We start from the raw sequence: 24,752 nt of genomic DNA on the forward strand, positions 1-24,752 counted from the left end.
GTTGAATTGGAGTGGTGAGAGAGGGCAGCCTTGTCTTGTGCCAGTGTTCAAAGGGAATGCTTCCAGTTTTTGCCCATTCAGTATCATATTGACTGTGGGTTTGTCATAAGTAGCTCTTATTATTTTGAGATACATTCCATCAATATCTAATTTATTGAGAGTTTTTAGCATGAAGGGCTGTTGAATTTTGTCGAAGGCCTTTTCTGCATCTATTGAGATAATCATGTGGTTTTTGTCGTTGGTTCTGTTTATGTGATGGATTACATTTATTGATTTGCATATGTTGAACCAGCCTTGCATCCCAGGGTGAAGCCGACTTGATCATGGTGGATAAGCTTTTTGATGTGCTGCTGGATTCGGTTTGCCAGTATTTTATTAAGGATTTTTGCACCAATGTTCATCAGGGATATTGGTCTAAAATTATCTTTTTTTTTTTTTTTTTTTCCCCGAGACTGAGTCTCACTCTGTTGCCCAGGCCAGAGTGCAATGGCGTATCTCAGCTGACTGCAAGCTCCACCTCCTGGGTTCATGCCATTCTCCTGCCTCAGCCTCCTGAATAGTTGGGACTACAGGCACCCGCCACCATGCCAGGCTAATTTTTTGTATTTTCAGTAGAGACAGGGTTTCACCATGTTAGCCAGGATGGTCTCGATCTGACCTCATGATCCACCCGCCTTGGCCTCCCAAAGTGCTGGGATTACAGGGGTGAGTCACCATGCCTGGCCAAAATTCTCTTTTTTTGTTGTGTCTCTGCCAGGCTTTGGTATCAGGATGATGCTGGCCTCATAAAATGTGTTAAGGGGAGGATTCCCTCTTTTGCTATTGATTGAAATAGTTTCAGAAGGAATGGTACCAGCTCCTCTTTGTATGTCTGGTAGAATTCGGCTGTGAATTCGTCTGGTCCTGGACTTTTTTGGTTGGCAGGCTATTAATTATTGTCCCAATTTCAGAACCTGTTATTGGTCTGTTCAGAGATTCAGCTTCTTCCTGGTTTAGTCTTGGGAGGGTGTATGTATCCAGGAATTTATCCATTTCTTCTAGATGTTCTAGTTTATTTGCGTAGAGGTGTTTATAATATTTTCTGATGGTAGTTTATAGTTCTGTGGGATCAGTGGTGATACCCCCTTTATCATTTTTTATTGTGTCTCTTTGATTCATCTCTCTTTTTTTCTTTATTAGTCTTGCTAGCAATCTATCTATTTTGTTGATCTTTTAAAAAAACCGGCTCCTGGATTCATTGATTTTTTGAAGGGTTTTTTGTGTCTCTATCTCTTTCAGTTCTGCTCTGATCTTAGTTATTTCTTGCCTTCTGCTAGCTTTTGAATTTGTTTCCTCATGCTTCTCTAGTTCTTTTAATTATGATGTTAGGATGTCGATTTTAGATCTTTCCTGCTTTCTCTTGTGGGCAGTTAGTACTATAAATTTCCCTCTACATACTGCTTTAAATGTGTCCCAGAGATTCTGGTACATTGTGTCTTTGTTCTCACTGTTTTCAAAGAACATCTTTATTTCTGCCTTCATTTTGTTATTTACCCAGTAGTCATTCAGGATCAGGTTGTTCAGTTTCCATGTAGTTGTGTGGTTTTTGAGTAAGTTTCTTAATCCTGAGTTCTAATTTGATTGCACTGTGGTCTGAGAGACAATTTATTGTGATTTCTGTTCTCTTAGATTTGCTGAGAACTGTTTTACTTCCAATTATGTGGCCAATTTTAGAATAAGTGCGATGTGGTGATGAGAAGAATGTATATTCTGTTAATTGGGGTGTAAAGTTCTGTAGATGTCTATTAGGTCCACTTGGTGCAGAGCTGAGTTGAAGTCCTGGATATCCTTGTTAACCTTCTGTCTCATTGATCTGTCTAATATTGACAGTGGGGTGTTAAAGTCTCCCATTATTATTCTGTGGGAATCTAAACCTCTTTGTAGGTCTCTAAGTACTTGCTTTATGAATTGGGTACATATATATTTAGGATAGTAAGCTCTTCTTGTAGAATTGATCCCTTTACCATTATGTAATGGCCTTCTTTTTCTCTTTTGATCTTCGTTGGTTTAAAGTCTGTTTTATCAGAGACTAGGATTGCAACTCTTGCTTTTTTTTTTGCTTTCCATTTGCTTGGTAGATCTTCCTCCGTCCCTTTATTTTGAGCCTATGTGTGTCTCTGCATGTGAGATAGGTCTCCTGAATACAGCACACTGATGGGTCTCGACTTTTTATCCAATTTGCCAGCCTGTGTCTTTTAATTGGGGCCTTTAACCCATTTACATTTAAGGTTAATATTGTTATGTGTGAATTTGATCCTGTCATTATGATGTTAGCTGGTTATTTTGCCTATTAATTTATGCAGTTTCTTCGTAGCATTGATGGCCTTTACAATTTGGCATGTTTTTGCAGTGGCTGGTACTGGTTATTCTTTTCCATGTTTAGTGCTTCCTTCAGGAGCTCTTGTAAGGCAGGCCTGGTGGCAACAGAATCTCTCAGCATTTGCTTGTCTGTAAAGGATTTGATTTCTCCTTCACTTATGAAGTTTAGTTTGGCTGGATATGAAATTCTGGGTTGAAAATTCTTTTCTTTAAGAATGTTGAATATTGGCCCCAACTGTCTTCTGGTTTGCAGGGTTTCTGCAGAGAGATCCACTGTTAGTCTGATGGGCTTCCCTTTGTGTGTAACCCGACCTTTCTCTCTGGCTGCCCTTAACATTTTTTCCTTCATTTCAACTTTGGTGGATCTGACAATTATGGTGTCTTGGGGTTGCTTTTCTCGAGGAGTATCTTTTTGGTGTTCTCTGTGTTTCTGGAATTTGAATGTTGGCCTGCCTTGCTAGGTTGGGGAAGTTCTCCTGGATAATATCGTGAAGACTGTTTTTCACTTGGTTCCATTCTCCCCTTCACTTTCAGGTACACCAATCAAACATAGATTTGGTCTTTTCACATAGTCCCATATTTCTTGGAGGCTTTGTTCATTTATTTTTACTATTTTTTCTCTATTGTCTTCCCTCTTTATTTCATTAATTTGGTCTTCAATCACTGATATCCTTTCTTCCACCTGATCGAATCAGCTATTGAAGCTTGCAAATGCATCACGAAGCTCTCATGCCGTGGTTTTCAGCTCCATCAGACCATTTAAGGTCTTCTCTATGCTGTTGATTCTAGTTAGCCATTTGTCTAACCTTTTTTCAAGGTTTTTAGCTTTCTTGCAATGGGTTAGAACATGCTCCTTTAACTCAGAGAAGTTTGTTATTACCGACCTTCTGAAGCCTACTTCTGTCCACTCGTCAAACTCATTCTCCATCCAGTCTTGTTCCTTTGCTGGCAAGGAGCTGTGATCCTTTGGAGGAGAAGAGGCGCTCTGGCTTTTGGCATTTTCAGCTTTTCTGCTCTGGTTTCTCCCCGTCTTTGCAGTTTTATCTACCTTTGGTCTTTGATGTTGGTGACCTACAGATGGGATTTTGGTGTGGATGTCCTTTTTGTTGATGTTGATGCTATTCCTTTCTGTTTGTTAGTTTTCCTTCTAACAGTCAGGCCCCTCAGCTACAGGTCTGTTGGAGTTTGCTGGAGGTCCACTCCATACCCCTTTTGCCTGGGTATTACCAGCGGAGACTGCAGAACAGAAAATATTGCTGCCTGCCTTCCTCTGGAAGCTTCGTCCAAGAGGGACATCCACCTGTATGAGGTGTCTGTCGGCCCCTACTGGGAGGTGTTTCCCAGTCAGGCTACCCGGGGGTCAGGGACCCACTTGAGAATGGCATTCTGTCCATTCTCAGAGCTTGAACACTGTGCTGGGAGAATCACTGCTCTCTTCAAAGCTGTCAGACAGGAACGTTTAAGTCTGCAGAAGTTTCTGTTGCCTTTTGTTCATCTCTGCCCTGCCTACAGAGGTGGAGTCTGTAGGGGCAATAGGCCTTGCTGAGCTGCAGTGGGCTCTGCCCAGTTCGAGCTTCCTGGTCACTTTGTTTACCCGCTCAAGCCTCAGCAATGGCAGATGCCCCTCCCTCCACAGGCTGCATCCTTGCTGGTCGATCCCAGACTGCTGTGCTGGCAGTGAGCAAGGCTCTGTGGGCATGGGACCCACAGAGCCAGGCATGGGAGGGTATCTCCTGGTCTGCCAGTTGCTAAGACTATGGGCTAAGCACCGTATTTGGGCTGGAGTGTACCGTTTTTCCAGGTACAGTCTGTCATGGCTTCCATTGGCTAGTAAAGGGAAATCCCCTGACCCCTTGTGCTTCTTGGGTGAAGCGACACCCCACCTTGCTTTGGCTCACCCTCTGTGGGCTGTAACCACTGTCCAGCCAGTCCCAGTGAGATGAACCAGGTACCTCAGTTGGAAATGCAGAAATCACCCGTCTTCTGTGTAGATCTTGCCGGGAGCTGCAGACAGGAGCTGTTCCTATTCAGCCATGTTGAAAGTACACACATGTTGTCTTTTTCATAGAATGATTTATATTCCTTTACATTACATTCCTTGACCCAGTAATGACATTGCTGGTTCAAACAATAGTTCTAAGTTTCTTGAGAAATCTCCAAACTGCTTTCCACAGTGGCTGAACTGATTTACATTCACACTAGCAGTATGTAAATGTTCCCTTTTATCCTCAACCTCACCAACACCTGTTATTTTTTAACTTTTTAGTAATTAGTTATTCTGACTGGTGTGAGATGGTATCTCTGTGTGGTTTTGATTTGCTTTTCTCTAATGATCAATGATATTGAGCATTTTTCCATATGCTTGTTGGTTTTATGTGTGTCTTCTTTTGAGAAGTGTCTATTCATGTCCTATGCTGATTTTATAATGGGTTTGTTTGTTTTTTGCCTGTTGATTTGTTTGAGTTGCTTATGGATTCTGGATTAGACCTTTGTTGGATGCATAGTTTTTGAATATTTTCTCCCATTCTGTAGGCTGTTTACTCTGTTGATACTTTGTTTTGCTGTGCAGGAGCTCTTTAGTTTGCTTAGGTATCACTTGTCTATTTTTGTTTTGCTTGCAATTGCTTTTAGAGACTTCATCATGAAATCTTCACCAAAGCCTAATATGTCCAGAATAGTATTTCCTAGGTATTCTCCTAGCGTTTAAATAGTTTTAGGTCTTACATTTAAGTCTTTAATCCATTTTGAGTTTATTTTTGTATATGGTGAAAGGAAGGGTCCAGTTTCAATCTTCTGCATATGGCTAGACAGTTATGCCAGCAGCATTTATTGAATAGGGAATCCTTTTCCCATTGCTTGTTATTGTCAGCTTTGTCAAAGATCAGATGGTTGTAGATGTGTGGCATTATTTCTGAGTTCTCTATTCTATTTCCTTGGTCTATGTGTCTGCTTTTGTACCAGTAACATGCTGTTTTGATTACCGTAGCCCTATAGTATAAGTTTGAAGTCAGGTAGTGTGATGCCTCTGGCATTGTTCTTTTTGCTTAGGATTGCTTTGACTGTTTTGGGCTCTTTCTTTGTTACATATAAATTTAGAATAGCTTTTTTCTAAATCTGTGAAAATTACATTGGTAGTTTAATGGAAATTGCATCGAATCTATAAATTGCTTTGGGCAATATGCCCATTTTAACATTATTAATTTCTCCTGCCCATGAACATAGACTGTTTTTCCATTTGTTTGTGTCATCTCTGATTTCTTTTAATGGTGTTTTATAATTTTCATTGTAGAGATCTTTCACCTCCCTGGTCGACTGTATTTCTAACTAATATTTTTGTGTGTGTGGCTATTGTGAATTTGGTGCTCAGCTTGGATGTTATTGGTATATGGAAATGTTATCGATTTTTGTACATTGATTCTGCATCCCGAAACTTTACTGAAGTTATTTATCAGTTCTAGAAATCTTGAGGCAGAGACTACGGGGTTATAGAATCACACCATCTGCAAAGAGAGAGTTTGACTTCCTCTCTTCCTATGTATATGCCTTTAATTTCTTCCTCATGACAAATTACTTTGGCTAGGGCTTCCTAGTATGTATTTTAAACAAAGACATTTGAAGCAATTAAATATTTTAGTGTTAATCTTTGCAACCATTACTTAATTTGAAAGAAACAATATTTCACTGTTTTTTCTTTAAAATATTGCATGAGTTAGATGGTAACTGTATTAGTCAAAGTTCTCCAGAAAAACACATAGGATATGTATGTGGGGGTGTGTGTGTGTGTGTGTGTGTGTGTGTGTGTGTGTAGAGAGAGAGATTGTAAGAAATTGGCTTACACAATTATGGATGCTGTAGTTGGCAATCTGGAGACCCAAGAGAGCTGATGGTATGGTTGTAGTCCTAGTCCAAATCCAAGGGCCTGAGAAGCAGAACAGCCAAATGTGTAAATTACAATCTAAGTCCAAGTTTGAAGGCAGGAAACCAATGTCTCAGCTTAAAGACAGTCAGGCAGACAGGGTAGATTCTCCCTACTCTGCCTTTTGTTCTAATCAGGCCTTCCACACATTGGATGAGGCTCACCCACATTGGGTTGGGCAATTTACTTTGCTCAGTCCACCAAATCAAATGTTAATCTCATTCACAAACACACCTAGAATCATATTTAACCAAATGTCTGGGCACCCAATGGCCCAGTCAAGTTGACACATAAAATTAACCACCATGGTGACTATGGCTTATCATGGGATAAATAATTCCATTGTATCCTGTTTACAACAAGACTTGAACATGAGACATAGTACATACTTGCAAATCAGGGCAACTAATACAATAGAAAGTTTTATTGATTTTTAGCATCTTTCTGGGAGATACAAAACATCACTAGCATTAAAAGCCTGGATGGGGAAAGATGTAAGAGTATTCTATTCAACACAGTTTTGGAGGTCCTGGCCAGAGCAGTCAGGCAAGAGAAAGAAATAGAAGGCATCCAGATAGGAAAAGAATAGGTCAAACTATCCCTGTTTGCAAATAACATGATTCTATAGCTAGAAAACCCCATAGTCTCTGCCATAAAAGCTCATTTAACTGATAAGCAACTTCAGCATAGTCTCAGGGTACAAAATAAACATACAAAAATCAGTAGCATTCTTATCCCCCAATGACATCCAAGCCAAAAGCCAAGTCAGGAATGCGATTCCAGTCACAATTGCCACAGAAAGAATAAAATATCTAGGGATACAGCTAACCAGAAAGTGAGAGATCTCTACAATGAAAATTACAAAGCACAGTTGAAAGAATTAAGATACTACAGAAACAAATAGAAAAACATTCTATGCTCATGGATAAGGAGAATCAATATTGTTAAAATGGCCATACTGCCCAAAGCAATTTATAGATTCAATGCTATCCCCATCAAACTACCAATGACATTTTTCAAAGAAATAGAAAAAAACTGTTAACCAATTTATATGGAACTGGCTAGGTGCAGTGGCTCACACCTGTAATCCCAGCACCTTGGGAGGCTGAGGCAGGTGGATCACGAGGTCAGGAGATCAAGACAATCCTGGCCAACATAGTGAAACCCTGTCTCTACTAAAAATACAAACATTAGCTGGGTGTGGTGGCACATGCCTGTAATCCCAGCTACTCAGGGGACTGAGGCAGGAGAGTCGCTTGAACTGGGGAGGTGGAGGTTGAAGTGAGCTGACATTGCGCCACTGCACTCCAGCCGGGCAACAGAGCAAGACTCTGTCAAAAAAAAAAAAAAAAATTCATTTGGAACCAAAAAAGAGTCGAAATAGTCAAGATAATCCTAAGCAACAAGAATAAAACAGAAAGCATCATGTTACCCAACTTCAAATTATACTACAGGTCTACAGTAACCAAGATAGCATGGTACTGGTACAAAAACAGACACATAGACCAATGGAAAAGAATAGAGAGCCCCAAAATAATGCCACATATCTACAACATAGCTGACAATAACAAGCCAGGGGAAAGGGCTTTCTATTCAATAAACAGTGCGGGGATAACTGTCTAGCAATATGCAGAAGATTGAAACTGGACCCCTTCCTTACACTGTATACAAAAATCAACTCAAAATGGATTAAAGACTTAAATGTAAAACCCAAAACTATAAAAACCTTGGAAGATAACCTAGGAAATAGTATTCTGGACATAGAAACTGGCAAAGATTTCATGACGAAGAGACAAAAAGCAATTGTAACAAAAGCAAAAATTGACAGATGGGATCTAATTAAACTAAAGAACTTTGACACAGCACAAGAAGCTATCAACAGAATAAACAGACAAACAGCTGGGCACGGTGGCTCATGCCTGTAATCCCAGCAGTTTGGGAGGCTAAGACAGGCAGATCACTTGAGGCAAGGAGTTTGAGACCAGCCTGGCTAATATGGTGCAACCCCACCTCTACAAAAAATACAAAAAAATGAGCTCAGTATGGTGGCACATGCCTGTGGTCCCAGCTACTTGGGAGGCTGAGGCACAACAATTGCTTGAACCTGGGAGGCAGAGGTTGCAATGAGCCAAGATGGCACCACTGCACTCCAGCCTGGGTGACAGAGTGAGACTCTGCCTCAAAATAAATAAACATACAACCTACAGAATGGGAGAAAATATTTGCAAACTATGCATCTGACAAAGGTTTAATTCCAGCATCTATAAGGAACTTAAACAAATTTACAATAGAAAAACAACCACATGAAAAAGTGGGCAAAGGACATGAACAAACACTTTTCAAAAGAAGACATATATGCAGCCAACAAACATATGAAAAAGCTCAGTATCATTAGAGAAATGCAAATCAAAACCACACAGAGATACCATCTCACGCCAGTCAGAATGGCTATTATCAAAAAGTCAAAAAATAACAAATTCTACAAGGTTGCAGAGAAAAGGAAACACTTCTACACTGCTGGTGGGAGTGTAAAGTAGCTCAACCATAGTGGAAAGCAGTGTGGCAATTCCTCAAAGACCTAAAAATAGAACTACCATTTGATCCAGCAATCCCATTACTGGGTATATACCCAAAGGAATATAAATAGTTTTACCATAAAGACATGTGCATGCATATGTTCATTGCAGCACTATTCACAATAGCAAAGACATGGAATCAACCTAAATGCCCATCAACAGTAGACTGGATAAAGAAGTATCATGCATATACATCATGGAATACTGTGCAGCCATAAAAAGAATGAGATCATGTATTTTGTGGGAACATAGATGGAACTAGAGGCCATTGTTCTTTTTTTTTTTTTTGAGACGGAATCTCGCTCTGTCACCCAGCCAAGAGCGCAGTGGCGCCATCTCGGCTCACTGCAAGCTCCGCCTCCCAGGTTTACCATTCTCCTGCCTCAGCCTCCAGAGTAGCTGGGACTACAGGCACCCGCCACCTCGCCTGGCTAGTTTTTCGTTTTTTAGTAGAGACGGGTTTTCACCATGTTAGCCAGGATGATTTCAATCTCCTGACCTCGTGATCCACCCATCTCGGCCTCCCAAAGTGCTGGGATTACAGGCTTGAGCCACCGCACCTGGCCGAGACCATTATTCTTAACAAACTAACGCAGAAACAGAAAAACCAAATACTGCACGTTCTCACTTCTAAGTGGGAGCTAAATAATGAGACCCAACGGACAAAGGGAGGGGAACAACAGACAGTGGTGAGAAGTGACAATGTGTTGGCAGCCCTCACTCTCAGCACCACCTCGGCCTCCGGCCTCAGCTTCCACTCTAGTGGGGCTTGAGGAACCCTTCGGCCTGTCACGGCACCGTGGGAGCCCCTCTCTGGGCTGGCTGAGGCTGGAGCCTCCTCCCTCTGCTTGTCGGGAGGTGTGGAGGTGTGGAGGGAGAGGCGTGGGGGGGAACCGGGGCTGTGGGCCAGTGCGAGTTCCTGCTCCCCGCACATGGAGCAGCCACCAGCACCGCAGGCCCAGGGCAAGGCTCAGGACCTGCAGCCCGCCATATCCGAGCTCCTCCCCCTATGGTGGGCTCCAGCGTGGCCTGAGCTTCCCCTATGGTCGCTTCCCCTATGGTCGCCACCCCCTGCTCCGTGGTGCCCGTGAACAGCCCAAGGGCTGAGGAGTACAGGCTCTGCTGGGGACTGGCAGGCAGCTCTGCCTGCAGCCCCTGTGCAGGATCCACGGGGTGAAGCCAGCTGGGCTCCTGAACTGAGTGGGGACTTGGAGAACTTTTATATCTAGCCAGAGGATTGTATGTGCACCAATCAGCACTCTGTGTCTAGCTCAGGGTTTGTAAATACAACAATCAGCACTCTGTGTCTATCTCAAGGTTTGTGAATACACCAATTGGTACTGTGTATCTAGCTAACCTAGTGGAGACTTGGAGGACTAGCACTCTGTGACTCTCTGTCTAGCGCAAGGATTGTAAATGCACCAATCAGCACTCTGTGTCTAGCTCAGGGTTTGTAAATATACCAATCAGTACTCTGTGTCTAGCTCAAGGTTTGTGAATACACCAATTGGTACTCTGTATCTAGCTAACTCTGTATCTAACTAACTAGCCCTCTGTGACTGTGTCTAGCTCAAGGATTGTAAACGCACCAATCAGCACTGTGTCAAAACGGACCAATCAGCTCTCTATAAAATAGACCAATCAGCAGGATGTGGATGGGGCCAGATAAGGGAATAAAAGCAGCCTGCTAGCAACCCGCTCTGGTCCCGTGCCACATTATGGAAGCTTTAATCATTCGGTCTTTGCGGTAAATCTTGTTGCTGCTCACTTTTTGGGTCCATGCTACAGTTATGAGCTGTAACACTCACCGCCAAGGTCTGCAGCTTCATTCCTGACAGTGAGACCACGAACTCACCAGAAGGAAGAAGTTCCAGACACATCTGAACATCTGAAGGAACAAACTCCGGACACACCATCTTTAAGAACTGTAACACTCACCACGAGAGTCCACGGCTTCTTTCTTGAAGTCAGTAAGACCAAGAACCCACCAATTCTGGACACAGTGGGGCCTACCTGAGGGAGGAGGATGGGAGGAGAGAACGGATCAGGAAAAATAACTATCAGGTACCAGGCTTAGTATCCAGTGACAAAATCGTCTGTACACCAAACCCCAGTGATCGAAGTCTGCCTATATAACCTGCCCATATATTCCTGCATCTAAATAAAAGTTAAAAAAAAGAATTAGGAGTATGTGGCAGTGAAGGGTTAGGTCTTGGTTTTGTTAAGGTCATTGGTGACAGTAATAATTAATAATAATTATAATAGCAGTTCCCATTGATTCAAGCTTATGCCAGGCATTATCCAAGTTGTGTTTCTTACGTTACTTTGGGCAGGTATTTCTGAGCCTAATTTTGCTTCTCTGATAAAACTGAGCTATTAATAACTACCTAAGTGCCTCCTCCTCAGGCAAGAACCAAATGAGATAAGATAGGTGAGTGTGCTTTAAAAACTGTAAAGTACTCTACAAATGCAGAGTGTCATCATTTTCCGTTGAAATACCAAGCTGGGAGGAAGGGAGGGAAGGAGGTTTTCATTCCTCTCTGTAAGCCTACCGCGGCACCCGGTGATCTTAGAAGTGCTGGAGACCTGTGTTTGGAAGACAAAATGCATTTCTTTGGTGAAATCAGAAGGGACAGGTTTTTTATTGCTTCTAACCCTTCCAGAATTTGAATTTTCTTCCCTTTCTGTGGTCATCAGTTGCAATTTTATAGACGCCATTGTGCTTATCCTAAGGGAGTGACAAGGAAGGAATAATACCTACCACATGGGGCTGGGCCAGAAATGAAAATGTGTAAACAATAAACAAGTTATATTTGTACTTCAAATAAAGTGTTATTTTTTTTTTCAACTTCAAAATATACTAGTTTGTGATACGATACCAAACCATGGAATGCAGCTCCTAGGAAGACACAAAATTTGGAGATAAAATTTTTTCTGCTTTTCAGCTTTTGGATCATTTCAAATACTATTGATACTCTACTCATGCCTAGACACCAAAGGGTGAATGTAATTAAAATGCAATGAGACTGTGCAATCAAATAAAAAATGTTCTTCACCCATGTGTCCCTGGTACTTATGTGCTATGTGTCACCCCAGAGAGGGGAATCATTGAAAATGTTGCATTTTATACAGTGAGACTGAGTTAATAAAGCAAGAAAGACTTTCAAGTAATAGTGGATTCATTCTAAAACTTAAGATCATAGGATGTAGTGCTTCTTCCCTGTTTATTATACGGGAATAACACTTGTCTGTGTACTTGGAAGACCTGGATTTTAGGGGAGCTCCACGGAAAATTTCTTTCTCTTCCAGATGTCATAGGAAATAGCATAACTATTTTTTTCCCTACAAAAAAAAAGATAACAGTGTAAATATATAAGTAATCTCACAGTGTCAGCCTGGAATGATGTTTTTAAAGTTTTACATGCCATCAGTCAGGGTATAGTTTCTTTCTAGATTGCAATGGGATCTGTCAACTGTACTATCCTAGGATCCCAGTTTGAGTCTCTGAAGGTGCTAGAAACAGTATTTCAAAGTTAGGCAACTGCATTAATTCAAACTTCAAGCTGTTATTCCCTGAGGAGATATGAACTGGGAGAAGAATGGGACAAAAAGAGACTCCCATCCTCAAGGCTCTGGGAGCTGTGCTCTCTGACCCTGTTGACCTAGGAAAGTTGTATCAAACGTCTCACCATGTCACCGCTTTGTTAACTCCCACTGTTCACCACAAACCAGGAAGGACGGGAAGTCCCCTACACTGTTTTTGGCAAAATTAATTATGTAGATATTAAGAACCTAGTTATGAATTTAAAATGTAAAATGTGGGCTTGGGCACAGTAGCTTATGCCTTTAATCCTTGTACTTTGGAAGGCCTGGGAGGATGAAATTCTGTCTCTACAAAAAATGCAGAAGTTAGCTGGGCATGGTGGTGTGCACCTGTGGTCCCAGCTACTTGGGAGGTTGAGGTGGGAGGATCTCCTGAGCCCGGAGGTCGAGGCTGCTATGAGCCGAGGCTGCACTCCAACCTGGGTGACAGAACGAGGCTGTTTCAAAATAATAATAAAGTGTACATCTTTTGATTTACTGATTGCACTTCTAAGAGTTTACCCTAAGGGGTAAATCAGATGAATACACAAGGGATTATGTCAAAGTAGGTGATGAAATTTTGTATAATCTTAAAGAAGAAAAGAAAAAGAGCATAATATTCATCAAGAGGGAACTGATTAAATAAATTGTGGTTATGAAGATATTAAATGCAATGATATAGAATAATTTATATTTTAATTCATTATCACTTATTAATGTCAATATTAGTAAATAAATATTGTTGAGTGAAAAGCACATTATAGAACCCTGGAATCCCATGGAAGCAAAGTGTGTGCTTGGGTGTGTGTAACTGTGCTACAGAAAGGTTAATTACCAAAATGTTTATCAGTGTTCCTCTCTGGGTTACAGAGATGTGATTTTTATTTTCTTCTTTATGTGTAGCTGTTTTACTAGACGTTCTATAAAGATCATGTGGCATTTTGATAATCGAAAACTCATTTTATTCAGAAAAAATGATTCTGTCTTCAAAACCCACCTAATCTCTTAATTATTTACTAAAATGAAGCAAGAATTCTTTCACTTGGTAAAAGATTTACTGGTTTGTGAAGAAGAGGAGTCTATGAAACTCAACAGTGTGTATGACATTAGAAATTACAGGATTTGGCATTATATGAAAAAAGATACCTGCTTACATATATTTATCACAGAACAATTCACAATTGCAAAGATATGGAGCCAACGTAAGTGCCCATCAACTGATGAGTGGATAAAGAAAATGTGGTGTGTGTTCACCATGGATACTACCCAGCCATCAAAAAGAATGAAATAATGTCTTTTGCAGCTATTTGAACGGAGCTGGAGGCCATTATTCTAAATGAAGTAACTCAGGAATGGAAAACCAAATACTGCATGTTCTCACTTACAAGTGGGAGCTGTGCTATGGGTATGCAAAGACATACAGAGGGGTATAATGGACATTGGAGACTCAGAAAGGGGGATACTGGAAGGGGGTGAGGGATAAAAAGCTGTTGCATACAGTGTACAATGCTGTGTTGGGTGCACTAAAATCTCTGACTGTACCACTATACAATTCATCTATGTAACCAAAAAAACACTTGTACCCCAAAAGCTATTGAAATAAAAATTATTTAAATAAAATGACAAGACTTGGGAGTCAAGACTCAAGCATAAACTGCAAATTTGTTGTTACCATGTCAAAATCATGTCCATTTTCGCATCTACAAAAGGAAAGTCATAATCATCACCTGACTCAGGCCCTGAGATGCTACTAATACTCGACATTTTATAGCATTTAAATTGTCATTTAAATTGCATTTTCACTATGTCCTACAAGGCTCACTGGTGGACAGTAGCATCTGCTCTCCTTTAAAACATTTTTAAATGTTAATTTTTTTAGAGCCAAGTCTTGCTTTTTCACCCAGCCTGGAGTACTGGGGCACGATCACAGCTCACTGCAGCTTCAAATACCTGGGCTCGAGCAATCCTTCTGCCTCAGCCTCCCAAGTAGCGAGGACTACAGGTGCACACCACCATGCTTGGCTAATTCTTTTTTTTTTTTTTTTTTTTTTTTTGCAGAAGCATGGTCTCACTGTGCTGCCTAGGCCGGTCTTGAACTCCTGGCTCAGCCTCCCAGAAGGCTTGGGATTATAAGTACGAGCCATCACAACCAGCCCCAATCTCCTAAGTTAGAAGAATATTCTTGATATGATAAAATGTTCACAGCATATATTGTAATTAAAATTGGCAGGCTACAAGGCAATGTACAACTATAATAAAAATTATAATAGGAACAGTATATAATAAGAGTATCTATTAGGTGTCCCCTGTGACAGGAACTGAGCTGAGCACAGAGTATGTGTTTTCTTACTCAGTCCCTAAAGCAACCCTAGGCTGTAGAGACTATTTTTTTAATTCCCATTTTATAGCTGAGCATTTCATTTTACAGCAAATCATAAATACTTGTCCAGGATCCAGCTGAGATTGGAATCCAGGTGTGTTTGAACCCAAGGTTCAGACTTTTAGCCGCCCTGGGGTGTGAGAGTATGTGTGTAGAAAAAGGCCTGCTCAAGGAAGAAGGAGGAGGAAAGAGTTAAGGAGGACGATTGTGCATCAATCTTCCTGGTGGTGACAGGTCTCTTAGTGTCAAGATCAGCTCTGCCATTTGCAACAGTAGGAATTACAGTCTTTCAAAATCTGTTTCTGGTCATTGCTGAACCCAAATTTACATGAAAACAGACCCTTGAAGTCAACCTCTTAAGTTTTAGAAAAAGATATTCCTCCCTGAAATTGGAGTGACATCTCCAGTGAACTATCCTGGCAGCAGAGTTGTCCCCTGCAGCTGACCAGTGGAGGTCAGCCAGCCCCCCACCAGGCAGCAGATGAACCTCAGCCACCTGTCGGCCACAGCAGCTGGAGGACCCCCGGAAGCGATGGCTCCAGAAGGTGACCTCTGTGTGTGACACACAAGTGTGGTGAAATGGAAACATCCATGTTGATCTAGTGCCATCTGGGATCCCAGTATTAACTGTGCACAGTTTCCCATCATTGTATCAACGTCTTGCTCTATGTGAAAGTCTATAAGCCCCAGTTATCAATGGATTTCAGCTACTATCTCCAAGACATGTGACAAATGTTGTTCAGATACAACACACTTTCCCAGGGAGTTACCCAAATTTTGACCCAAAATATTTTGAGGGGAAGTAGAGGCCTACAAAAATTTGTGATCTCCGTAATAACTATTAACCATACAGTAGTACCAGGTTGTCAGTACAGTCTGAGCCACAAGAGGCAGGTGGTGGACTATGAGTAATTTAAGTTTTTAAAGCATTTCCCAATTCTGGTTGTGCTAGCTGTTTTTCTACTCAAGATGAATATCAGGATGCAGCACAGTTACATTACGGTGGGGACAACCTTGAAGCTCTTCTAATTTAAAATTTTAAAGTACGTTTATTTGCCAATTCTACTGTTGGAAATGTTACAGTGGTGTCCCTATCATCCGTGCGTTTAAGTTATGCAAACTCAAGATACATTGCTATAGTGAAAATACAGAAAAATTACATGGTAATATATATCCTTTTAGAAATATTTACATATGTTTATACATATATATTAATACATGCAATTGTGTACAGATTGCATGTATAAATAATACTACATATTTATGCTGCGTGTGTACTGTACTTTATGGGTAATTTGAGGAATTTCCAAGGGTAATTTTGGCTCTAAGCACTTTTTGCTTTAGGCAACATCTGCCCTCCCCCACTCCTTCCCCTCCCACTGTCACCACCACCGTTTCAAATTGAAATTCCATTGTGTTTGTGATATCTTACTTTTGATATTTCTCATCAGTGGGTCTAAGATCCACAAAGTGCTATCAGCTCATGGTTAACTCTAAATATTATTCATGACTAGTTCAAGGTAGCAGCTGCTTTTTCTTGGTTCAAATTTGTGAAGCTGGCGTCATCATCTGTTAATATTGCATGCCCATCCCCGCTGGGTACCAGACACTGCATTACTCTAAAAATATACTTCCTTTTCCACCAGGCTTTTTGAGTAGTCTGAAAACTGGTTTAACTGCATGCTTTTTATTTTTGGTGTTGGTAGCAATGGAAAATGGGGTATGATAATAATTTCATTGACATCAAGAAAGCTTGGGTTTGTTTTTCCTGCACAAAATAGAATTCTCTCTGTAAAACATCCATCTGACTTTGTTTCTCTTCCATGCTTAAAATCCTTCAGCAGCTCCCCCTTACCCACATGATAAAGTCCAAACTTCATGTACACATGACTTAGAAAACTGCTTTTTCTCCCAGCATGCCTCTCCCTATATACTCAATGTGTTCACCACAACAAACCCTTGTATTGCTCATGTCAGGGTTTTTCACAACTTCACGCTTTTGTCCCTGCTGTCCCTGCTGTCTCCGCTGCCAGAAATGTTGTCATGGTCTCCACCCACTTAGTGGGTTTATACACCCTGAACACCATGCTCAAATATCACTTCCTTTGTACTACCTTCTGTGACTTCCTGAGCCAGACCTGGCCATGGCTTTTCTTATTTATCTTTGGTATATTTTTATGCTTCTATTCAGGCAGTTATCAACCATTAATGAAATGATAAATTTAAACATCCATCTCCTCTATTAGGCAGTGAATGCGACAAAAGCAGAGGCAATACTTTATTTACCTTTGTAATCCCAGTACCTAGCATGGGGATTGGAACCCAGTGGCTCCATATATGCTGAATGAGTGAAGAAATGAATGACAGGCAGAGGTACAGTCTTAGAAATTCATTCATTGAGGTGTTTTTCACCCAAGATGCAGAGATAAACTGCAGGAGTTCAATGAATTTCCTCTAAAATGAATGCAAAATTGTGATTGAATCTCTGTGTGTATACTTGTGCATACATTTATCTGGGTAGCTGGTCCATAGCCTTCATCATATTCCCAAAGGAATGTAGGATGTAATAATGGGGATACAAATCACTGACATAATTCAATCTCCTCAGAAAATTAAGATCTCCCTTTCTCCTGCTGCATGACATAAACAACCAACCAACCAAATAAACAAACAAAACCAAGGGGAATGGGGGCTTTTGAAAGGAATGAGTAGGCAGGAATGGCCCTGAAAGATGAGGTCTGCATGATAGTCTTGTTTCAGTCCTGAAGGGGAGGCGGGCACCCAAAATATCAGTGCCCAGAAGGATTTGGACCTAACTAGCATGCAATGCACGCCTGGAGCTTAGTTCATTCACTCTTTTGTCTGTTGTGGAATTATCTCATTACAAGAGGGATGTGGGTGGTAACAAGTGAGGTGCCTTCTTCTCCCTTCCTGTTGAGTCATTCTCCAAATAATGTCTCCATGAAGTTCACAGTATGAGGGGAAGTAACATTAGCTTGAGGATTTTTTGTTATTTGAAATCTGTAACTAAATGACAGCGCTACTCATTGTGGCTTTTCCTTTCTTTCTGGTTTCATACATTTCCCTTACATTTTCAACTGGGTGAGTTATTTGCCATTTGCTCTCCTAACCTGGTGTTTGTGCAGCATCACTGGCAAAAGTTAATACGTGCTTCTTGCTGCCCCAGGGATTCTTGCAGCTCCATAATGATGGAATTAATCTATAAATGTGGTCTCTAAAAGCACCTCTGGGTCTCAATCTTTGAATGAAAGGCAGAGTGGAATGGAAGGGATTTGTTGGTTTCATTATCATTACCTAAATGGATGCAAATGCAGCAGATTGAAAATGCTCATCCTTACCAGAAATGATAAGAATCCAAAGACCTGCTATTTGCATGTTTAATTGCAATGGCACATTGAGAGACAGAATTACTGAGTGGGGGTTATGGGCACTTCACAAACGGTAATTGTCCTCCCCACTTATTTTTGTCATCTTGACGAGTGTTAGAAGATGGCTAGGCTTTCTAAACACTTGTGCGCTTCCAACTAGGGAGGATATTTTGGCACATTAGGAAAACATGGCATGAATTCAAGTGAGCTGAGTTGCATTAGCCCATCTTTTCTGGTTAGTTCTGGTTACATGGTAACTTTCCATGAAGTGCCTTCCTTTTCTTGGCAGTAACATTTACTGAGCACAAAGTTACATTTCAGGTACAGAACCAAGCTCTTTACACACTTCTCTCATTTAACTCCAATCTCTGAGGTAGTTTCTATTATTATTTTCATTTTACAAATAGGAAATCTGAGACAGAGAGAAATCAAGTAACTTAGCCAAGTTTATATAGGAAATGACTAAGTCAAGATATAAATGCTTATTTGTCTGATTCCCAAGCCAAAGTTGTTGGTATGTGAAATCGCTTTTTTTTCTATCATCAAAGCTCTCATTTATCAACCATTTATTCATCCATTCATACATCAAATATTTATTGAGCAACCACTATATGCTAGCTATCATGTGCAGTAAACAAAATGGAAGCAAAACATTGCCCCTGCCTTCAAGTACATGTTTGAAATAACCAAAAATGAAATTCTGTTGTTTCTTTATGCTGGCATCAACAGAGCATCATTTTTGCAACCTTCCTCCTCATCACCATCATCATCATCAGAATTACTTTTTATTGAGCTTGCGAAAGTTGTGAGAATCAAAATGGAGTCGCTTGTGTTTAAACAAACAAACAAACAAAAAGCCATGACAAATAGAGCCAGGGAAGGCTGTGAAGAGAGGGTCCTCAAACTTCTGTGCCTGATAAGAAAAACTGTCACAAAAGACTCTGCAAAAACTACAACCGTGCCAAAGGCCATCACACCCTTGCACAAAAAAATGCTTCTGTGGAGACATCTGCCCAGCAACCGCCTGTCCACCTCAGACTGATGTCACTCTTGTTATTGATCTCTGCAGCCAAGGAGAGTCATTTGAAAACAATTACGTAATTCTCCTCATTTTTCCTTTAAAACCCTTTGTTTCCCTTTACCTCCCTGAATACACACACCGTTTACTATGGCATGCATCTTCCCATTGCAATGCCTATTCCTAAATACGTATCTTTTATTTTAGAGAGGCTCTTTCTGTTTATGTTCATTGACAAGTCCTTAATATCTGCCAGGTGATGTCTTGGGCATCATTTACTTCTAACAACCTTTCGAGGTAAGTATGATCATCCCCACAATATGGCCAAAGAAACTACAGCTCACAGAGCTTAAATGACTTTGCCCATGTCACCCAGCTAGTAAGTGGCAGAGCCAGCTTTGAAATCCAGGACCGTCTGATTCTAAAGCCTCATATTTTAATAACAATATCACCTGAGGATTCTGAGACCACTCTAAAAACCAATGTCACTTAAGGATTTTTTAGAGACTACTTTAAAAGCAATGTGGATAAAATGCTTAATGAAGAACCAAGGCTATATGAACTGAGTTCTCAGCCCCTGCCGGTACTGTGCTAGAAACCGTCCATGTATGCTCTCACTTAAGTATCTCCAGAGCCTCCATAGATCTTGTTAGTTCTATTATGCAGATGAGGAATCTGAGGCTCAGAGAGATGAAGTAACTTGCCCAAGGTCACACACAGGTGAGACAATATTTAAGTCCAGATCTGCTTGATTTTAAAGCCCTCTATTTTACTAACAACATCACCGAGAGCATTCCTAGGGCAAATGCTTATTTTCAGAAAAAAAATCCAAAAAGTCTTACCAAATAGGAACCCCTAAGTTAGTTGCCTAAAGGATACAGGCTGCTGGTAGGCTCCATCTTAACAAGGGTTTCCCATCCCCAGATCCATGCAACATTGTTTTTCTCCTATTTAAAAAAAAAAAAACTCTTTTTTCCACCTTCTTGCTTGGTAGGAGGACAGGGTGTGTGTGTGTGTGTGTTTGCGGAATGGAACAATAAAAAAGAGAGAGACATGCTTAGAGATAAAGGGATTGCAGAGAACTCAGGAGATCCAAGTTGATCCGAAGACTCTGGGGTCTGGCTTTTTGCAATCTCTCTTTATCTGTTGATAATGGCTCACTTCTTGATAAGTCAGCAGGGGGTTGGGGGTGGGGAGTCATTTTTAAGGAGAAGGAGAGCCTCTGTATTAATTAAATCCTTTAAACATATATAGTAAAAGGGCAAGAATCCCACCACTCACAATTTTCCCTGGAATGTTGCTGGATTTTGGGTTCTGATTCAGCTTCAGAAGGCTGGGATCCCATGGAGCATTAGAAGGACTGGCGTGATAAGAACAAGATCATGTATTAAGTGCCTATTACATAACTGGTGTGACGCTGAGGACTTTGCGTTCATTATGTCTGCTACAGTTTGAATGTGGTGTCCTCTCCAAAATTCATGCTGAAACGTAATCCCCATTGTGGTGGTATTAAGAGTTGGACCCTTTTAGGAGGTGACTTAGTCATAAGGGTGGAGCCTTCATGGATGCCCTTATAAAAGAGGCTTTAGAGAGAGTTTTCCTCTCTTGTCCTTCTGCCTTTGGCCACTGAGGACACAGCATCAAGGTGCTATCTTGAAAGCAGAGAGCAGCCCTCACCAGACACCAATGCCAGTGCCTTGATCTGGTACTTCCATCCTCTAGAACTGTGAGAAACAAATTTCGATTCTTTATAAATTCCTCAGTCCTTGGCATTTTGTTATAATAATCCAAATGGACTAAGATAACTTCATCTGACTCTTTCACCTACCCTGCAAATGAGGCAGCTCTATGCCCTTTGGCTAGGAGATTGTGGGTTCAGAGAGACAAAACTTTTCCCAAGAGACACATAACGTTCTCTAAGATTGTACAGCCAGTATGACATAGACCTGGGATTCAAATCTAAGATTATATTTTAAGTGCAATTTACTTCTCTCTTCAGTGGCCAAATATCAGCACTTGCTTCTTCTGGTTAAACATAGTTTGCTGTCTGACATCCTTAACTCAGCCATTGACGCCTGAGTCATGTCCCTTCTTTATCCCCTTTCTCATTGCCAACATGTAATGGGCTTGCAAGATGGAATGCCTGCCCTACTACCAGTCCCTTCTAGGGAATCCCTACCCCTAAGTATTCTTTATGCAGGAATTCAAAACTACATGTTGATCAGATAATCCCAATCATGAATTGGGAATAGACAGTTCATCTAAGAGTAGCCAACCAATAGCAGGCTGGCAAGCTGTGGGGTGAGCTACAATGAAAGCCTTATTCATTGCCATGTGCTGTGGCTCAGGCCTATAATTCCAGTTACTCAGGAGGCTGAGGTAGAAATGCTTGAGCCCAGGAGTTCAAGGCTGCAGTGACCTATGATCATCTCACTGCTCTCCAGCCTGGGCAACAGAGCAAGACCCAACTCTTAAAAAAAAAAAAAAAAAAAAAAAAAAGGCCAGGTGCAGTGGCTCATGCCTGTAATCCCAGCACTTTGGGAGGCTGAGGTAGGTGGATCACCTGAGGTCAGGAGTTCGAGACCAGTCTGACCAACATGGTGAAACTCTGTCTCTACCAAAAATACAAAAATTAGCTGGGCGTGGTGGGACACACCTGTAGTCCCAGCTACTCAGGAGGCTGAGGCAGGAGAATCACTTGAACCTGGGAGGTGGAGGTTGCACTGAGCAGAAATTGTGCCATTGCATTCCAGCCTGGGCAACACAGTGGGACCCTATCTTAAAAAAACAAAAAAAAGAAAGTTTGATGTAGGCAGGTATGATGGTTACTAATAAGTTTCATTCTCCTTCTTTTACTGTCTACCCCACCCCATCCTTAGGGTTCAAATGATGTGAAATACTGAGATACAGAGATGGTGTTGCTAGTTACTTTTAGAAACAGAAACACAAAGATGTCCAGAGAAAGGCCATAAAGAATTTGGGGTCATGAGGAAAGCAAAGGTATGAGTTAGCAGAGGCTATGGAGTGATGGGTATGGAAGGAAGTTCAGTATAACAGCAAGAGATCCATCTGTTTCCGTTGCTGATGGTACAGCAGACTGCTTTAAATCCTAAACAAGCTGTCCATGACACCCGAGAAATCCTATCCCAACATTGGGATTCCTGCTCTTTTGGTGCTTACCTTTACTTTCACTTAAATCTGATTACTTAGAATAACATGTTGAGTTTTTGGGATTATCCATGATTACATTCACAGATCTGAACAGACAGTGGAACCTAAAGAAAAAGAAAACCCCAGGGCAAAAGGAAGGTGACTCCCAACATGAGAAAAATTTTTATTTTTTCCATTCAGCTCTATTCAGAATGCGAAAACGTAAATATAAATTTAGATAGAGAAACATTTCCTAACATTAAGTTAAACAGATCCCTGGAGTTGACAGAGAACATTAACCTGCTCCAACTCTTTACCTAATCCATTCATCTCACATAAACACCCAGCTAGTCTTTTTGTCTGTGTTTGAGTACTTCACCAGTGGGGATAGCCCTCTTGTGCTATAATTGCCAGGAGGTACGAATACCTAAAACTTTTGCATGACAAGCAACTAAGATAAAAACAACATAACACAGAATAACATATTTCTAACACTTCCAAACGACAAATATTTCTTTATTGTGCCTGGCATGAGAGTGAGCAAGACAGGTGGAAATCCTGTCTTTGTGGGGTTTACATCAGTATTTTCAAATTTTTATTTAGAAAAATTTTGAACATACAGAATAGTAGAGAGAATAGTGTGATGAACACTTACGTTCCATTATCCAGTTCAACAGTTGAGTATGTACAGCTCTTTCTGTTTCATTTTTATGCCTTTTCCCCTAAGTCTCCCTACCACCCTGCTGAATTATTTTAAGATAAATCCCAGGTGTCATATCATTTCAGCATGTGTTTCTAACAGATAATGACTCCTTTTTCTTCATATAACCACAATATTGTTATTCACACTTGAAAACATTTAACAATGATTTTTTAATATCATCTAATTTCCAGTCAGTTTTTTTCTTCAATTTCTTCTTTTTGTATTAAAAATATCTTTTTACAATTGGTTTGTTTGGAGTTTTACATTACAATGAAACATGCTCTTTGAAAAAAAACACAGCTAAATCTTGATATTTTATTCTCTATATGTAGTGAAACCTACATGGAAGACTACTGATTCTATAAAATGTATACATATAAACGAAACCACTAGCTATCTTTTAAGTTTTTTTATTTTTTTGCTTTTTTTCTCTACTTTTAGAAGCTTATCTTCTAGAGATTTTTATAAGCTTGATATTAGACATCACCCTTCTGTTTTCTCCAAAATTATTTTCTTCTTTTTTATCACGTGGCTTTCTTTGTTAATGAAGCACAGATCATGTTTGCAATGTGATAGTTCTGAACCTTGGAAAGCCTATTATTCTGAAGGCCTAACATCCTCAGAAAACATTCACTGAAAGGCCACTAGAATAATAGAATGGTAGGGCTATTGATCCAGCAATCCTACTTCTAGGACTGAATACAGAAGAAAATATGAGAGCAGAAATAAATATTATATTTCTATATTATATAATCATATAAGTTGTTTAAAATTTTTCAGTTATAAATAACTATAAGGTAAACATCATCATGTATAATATGTATATTATTATGCTATATTATACATTAAACATATAGTTTATAAATTAAATCTATTTAATGACATATTTATATCTTATGCAGAATGATATCCATACCATTGTTTATTTATAACATTGAAATTTTTAAAGTCCATTGAATGGAATTGGTTAAATAAATTAAGACTAACCTCCACAATGAAATACTATAAAGCAATTAAAAATTATTATGAGTATAAAAAAAACTAAAAATTATTATGGAAATCTTGTATCAATATGGAAAGATAAAGTATTTTAGGTGAAAATATTAGGCTGTGAAACAGTATGTAGTATTGTTATGCAAGATCTCCAAGTTGTATTAATTTTAAAAGGTGCAAAAGACCTGAAAACTATATATATACACACACATATATATATACACACATATACACACACATATACACATATATATACACACATGTATATACACACACATAAAGTGATCCCATTTGTAATTACTCCATGTAGTCCCTGATACTCAAATGTATATATACATGAATAGAATAGCCTGGATGACTATATGCCAAAATGTTAGCAGTGATTCTGTCTGGGTAATAGGTTTGCTTGAATACATATTTCTTAAAATGTCTGTGTTTTCTGAATATTTTAATAAGTATACATTATTTCAATATTATAAAACTTTTATGTTCTTAATGTTAGGTTAGAAAAAATTACTTGCTTAAGGTTACAGGTAGTTCATTTCAAAGCAAGACCCAAGCCCTCCCTTGAGAATCATGTTATTTGCTTCTTTTCCACTTAAGGCACGTTTCCTGGCAGAATGTTTCTCAGTTTATGTGTAAATAGGTTTTGGTTATGTCTGTTCTACAAAGTGTCTAAGCTTGGGC

Source organism: Macaca thibetana, chromosome 2 (genome assembly GCF_024542745.1).
Source record: "Macaca thibetana thibetana isolate TM-01 chromosome 2, ASM2454274v1, whole genome shotgun sequence".
Taxonomy (NCBI): Eukaryota; Metazoa; Chordata; class Mammalia; order Primates; family Cercopithecidae; genus Macaca; species Macaca thibetana.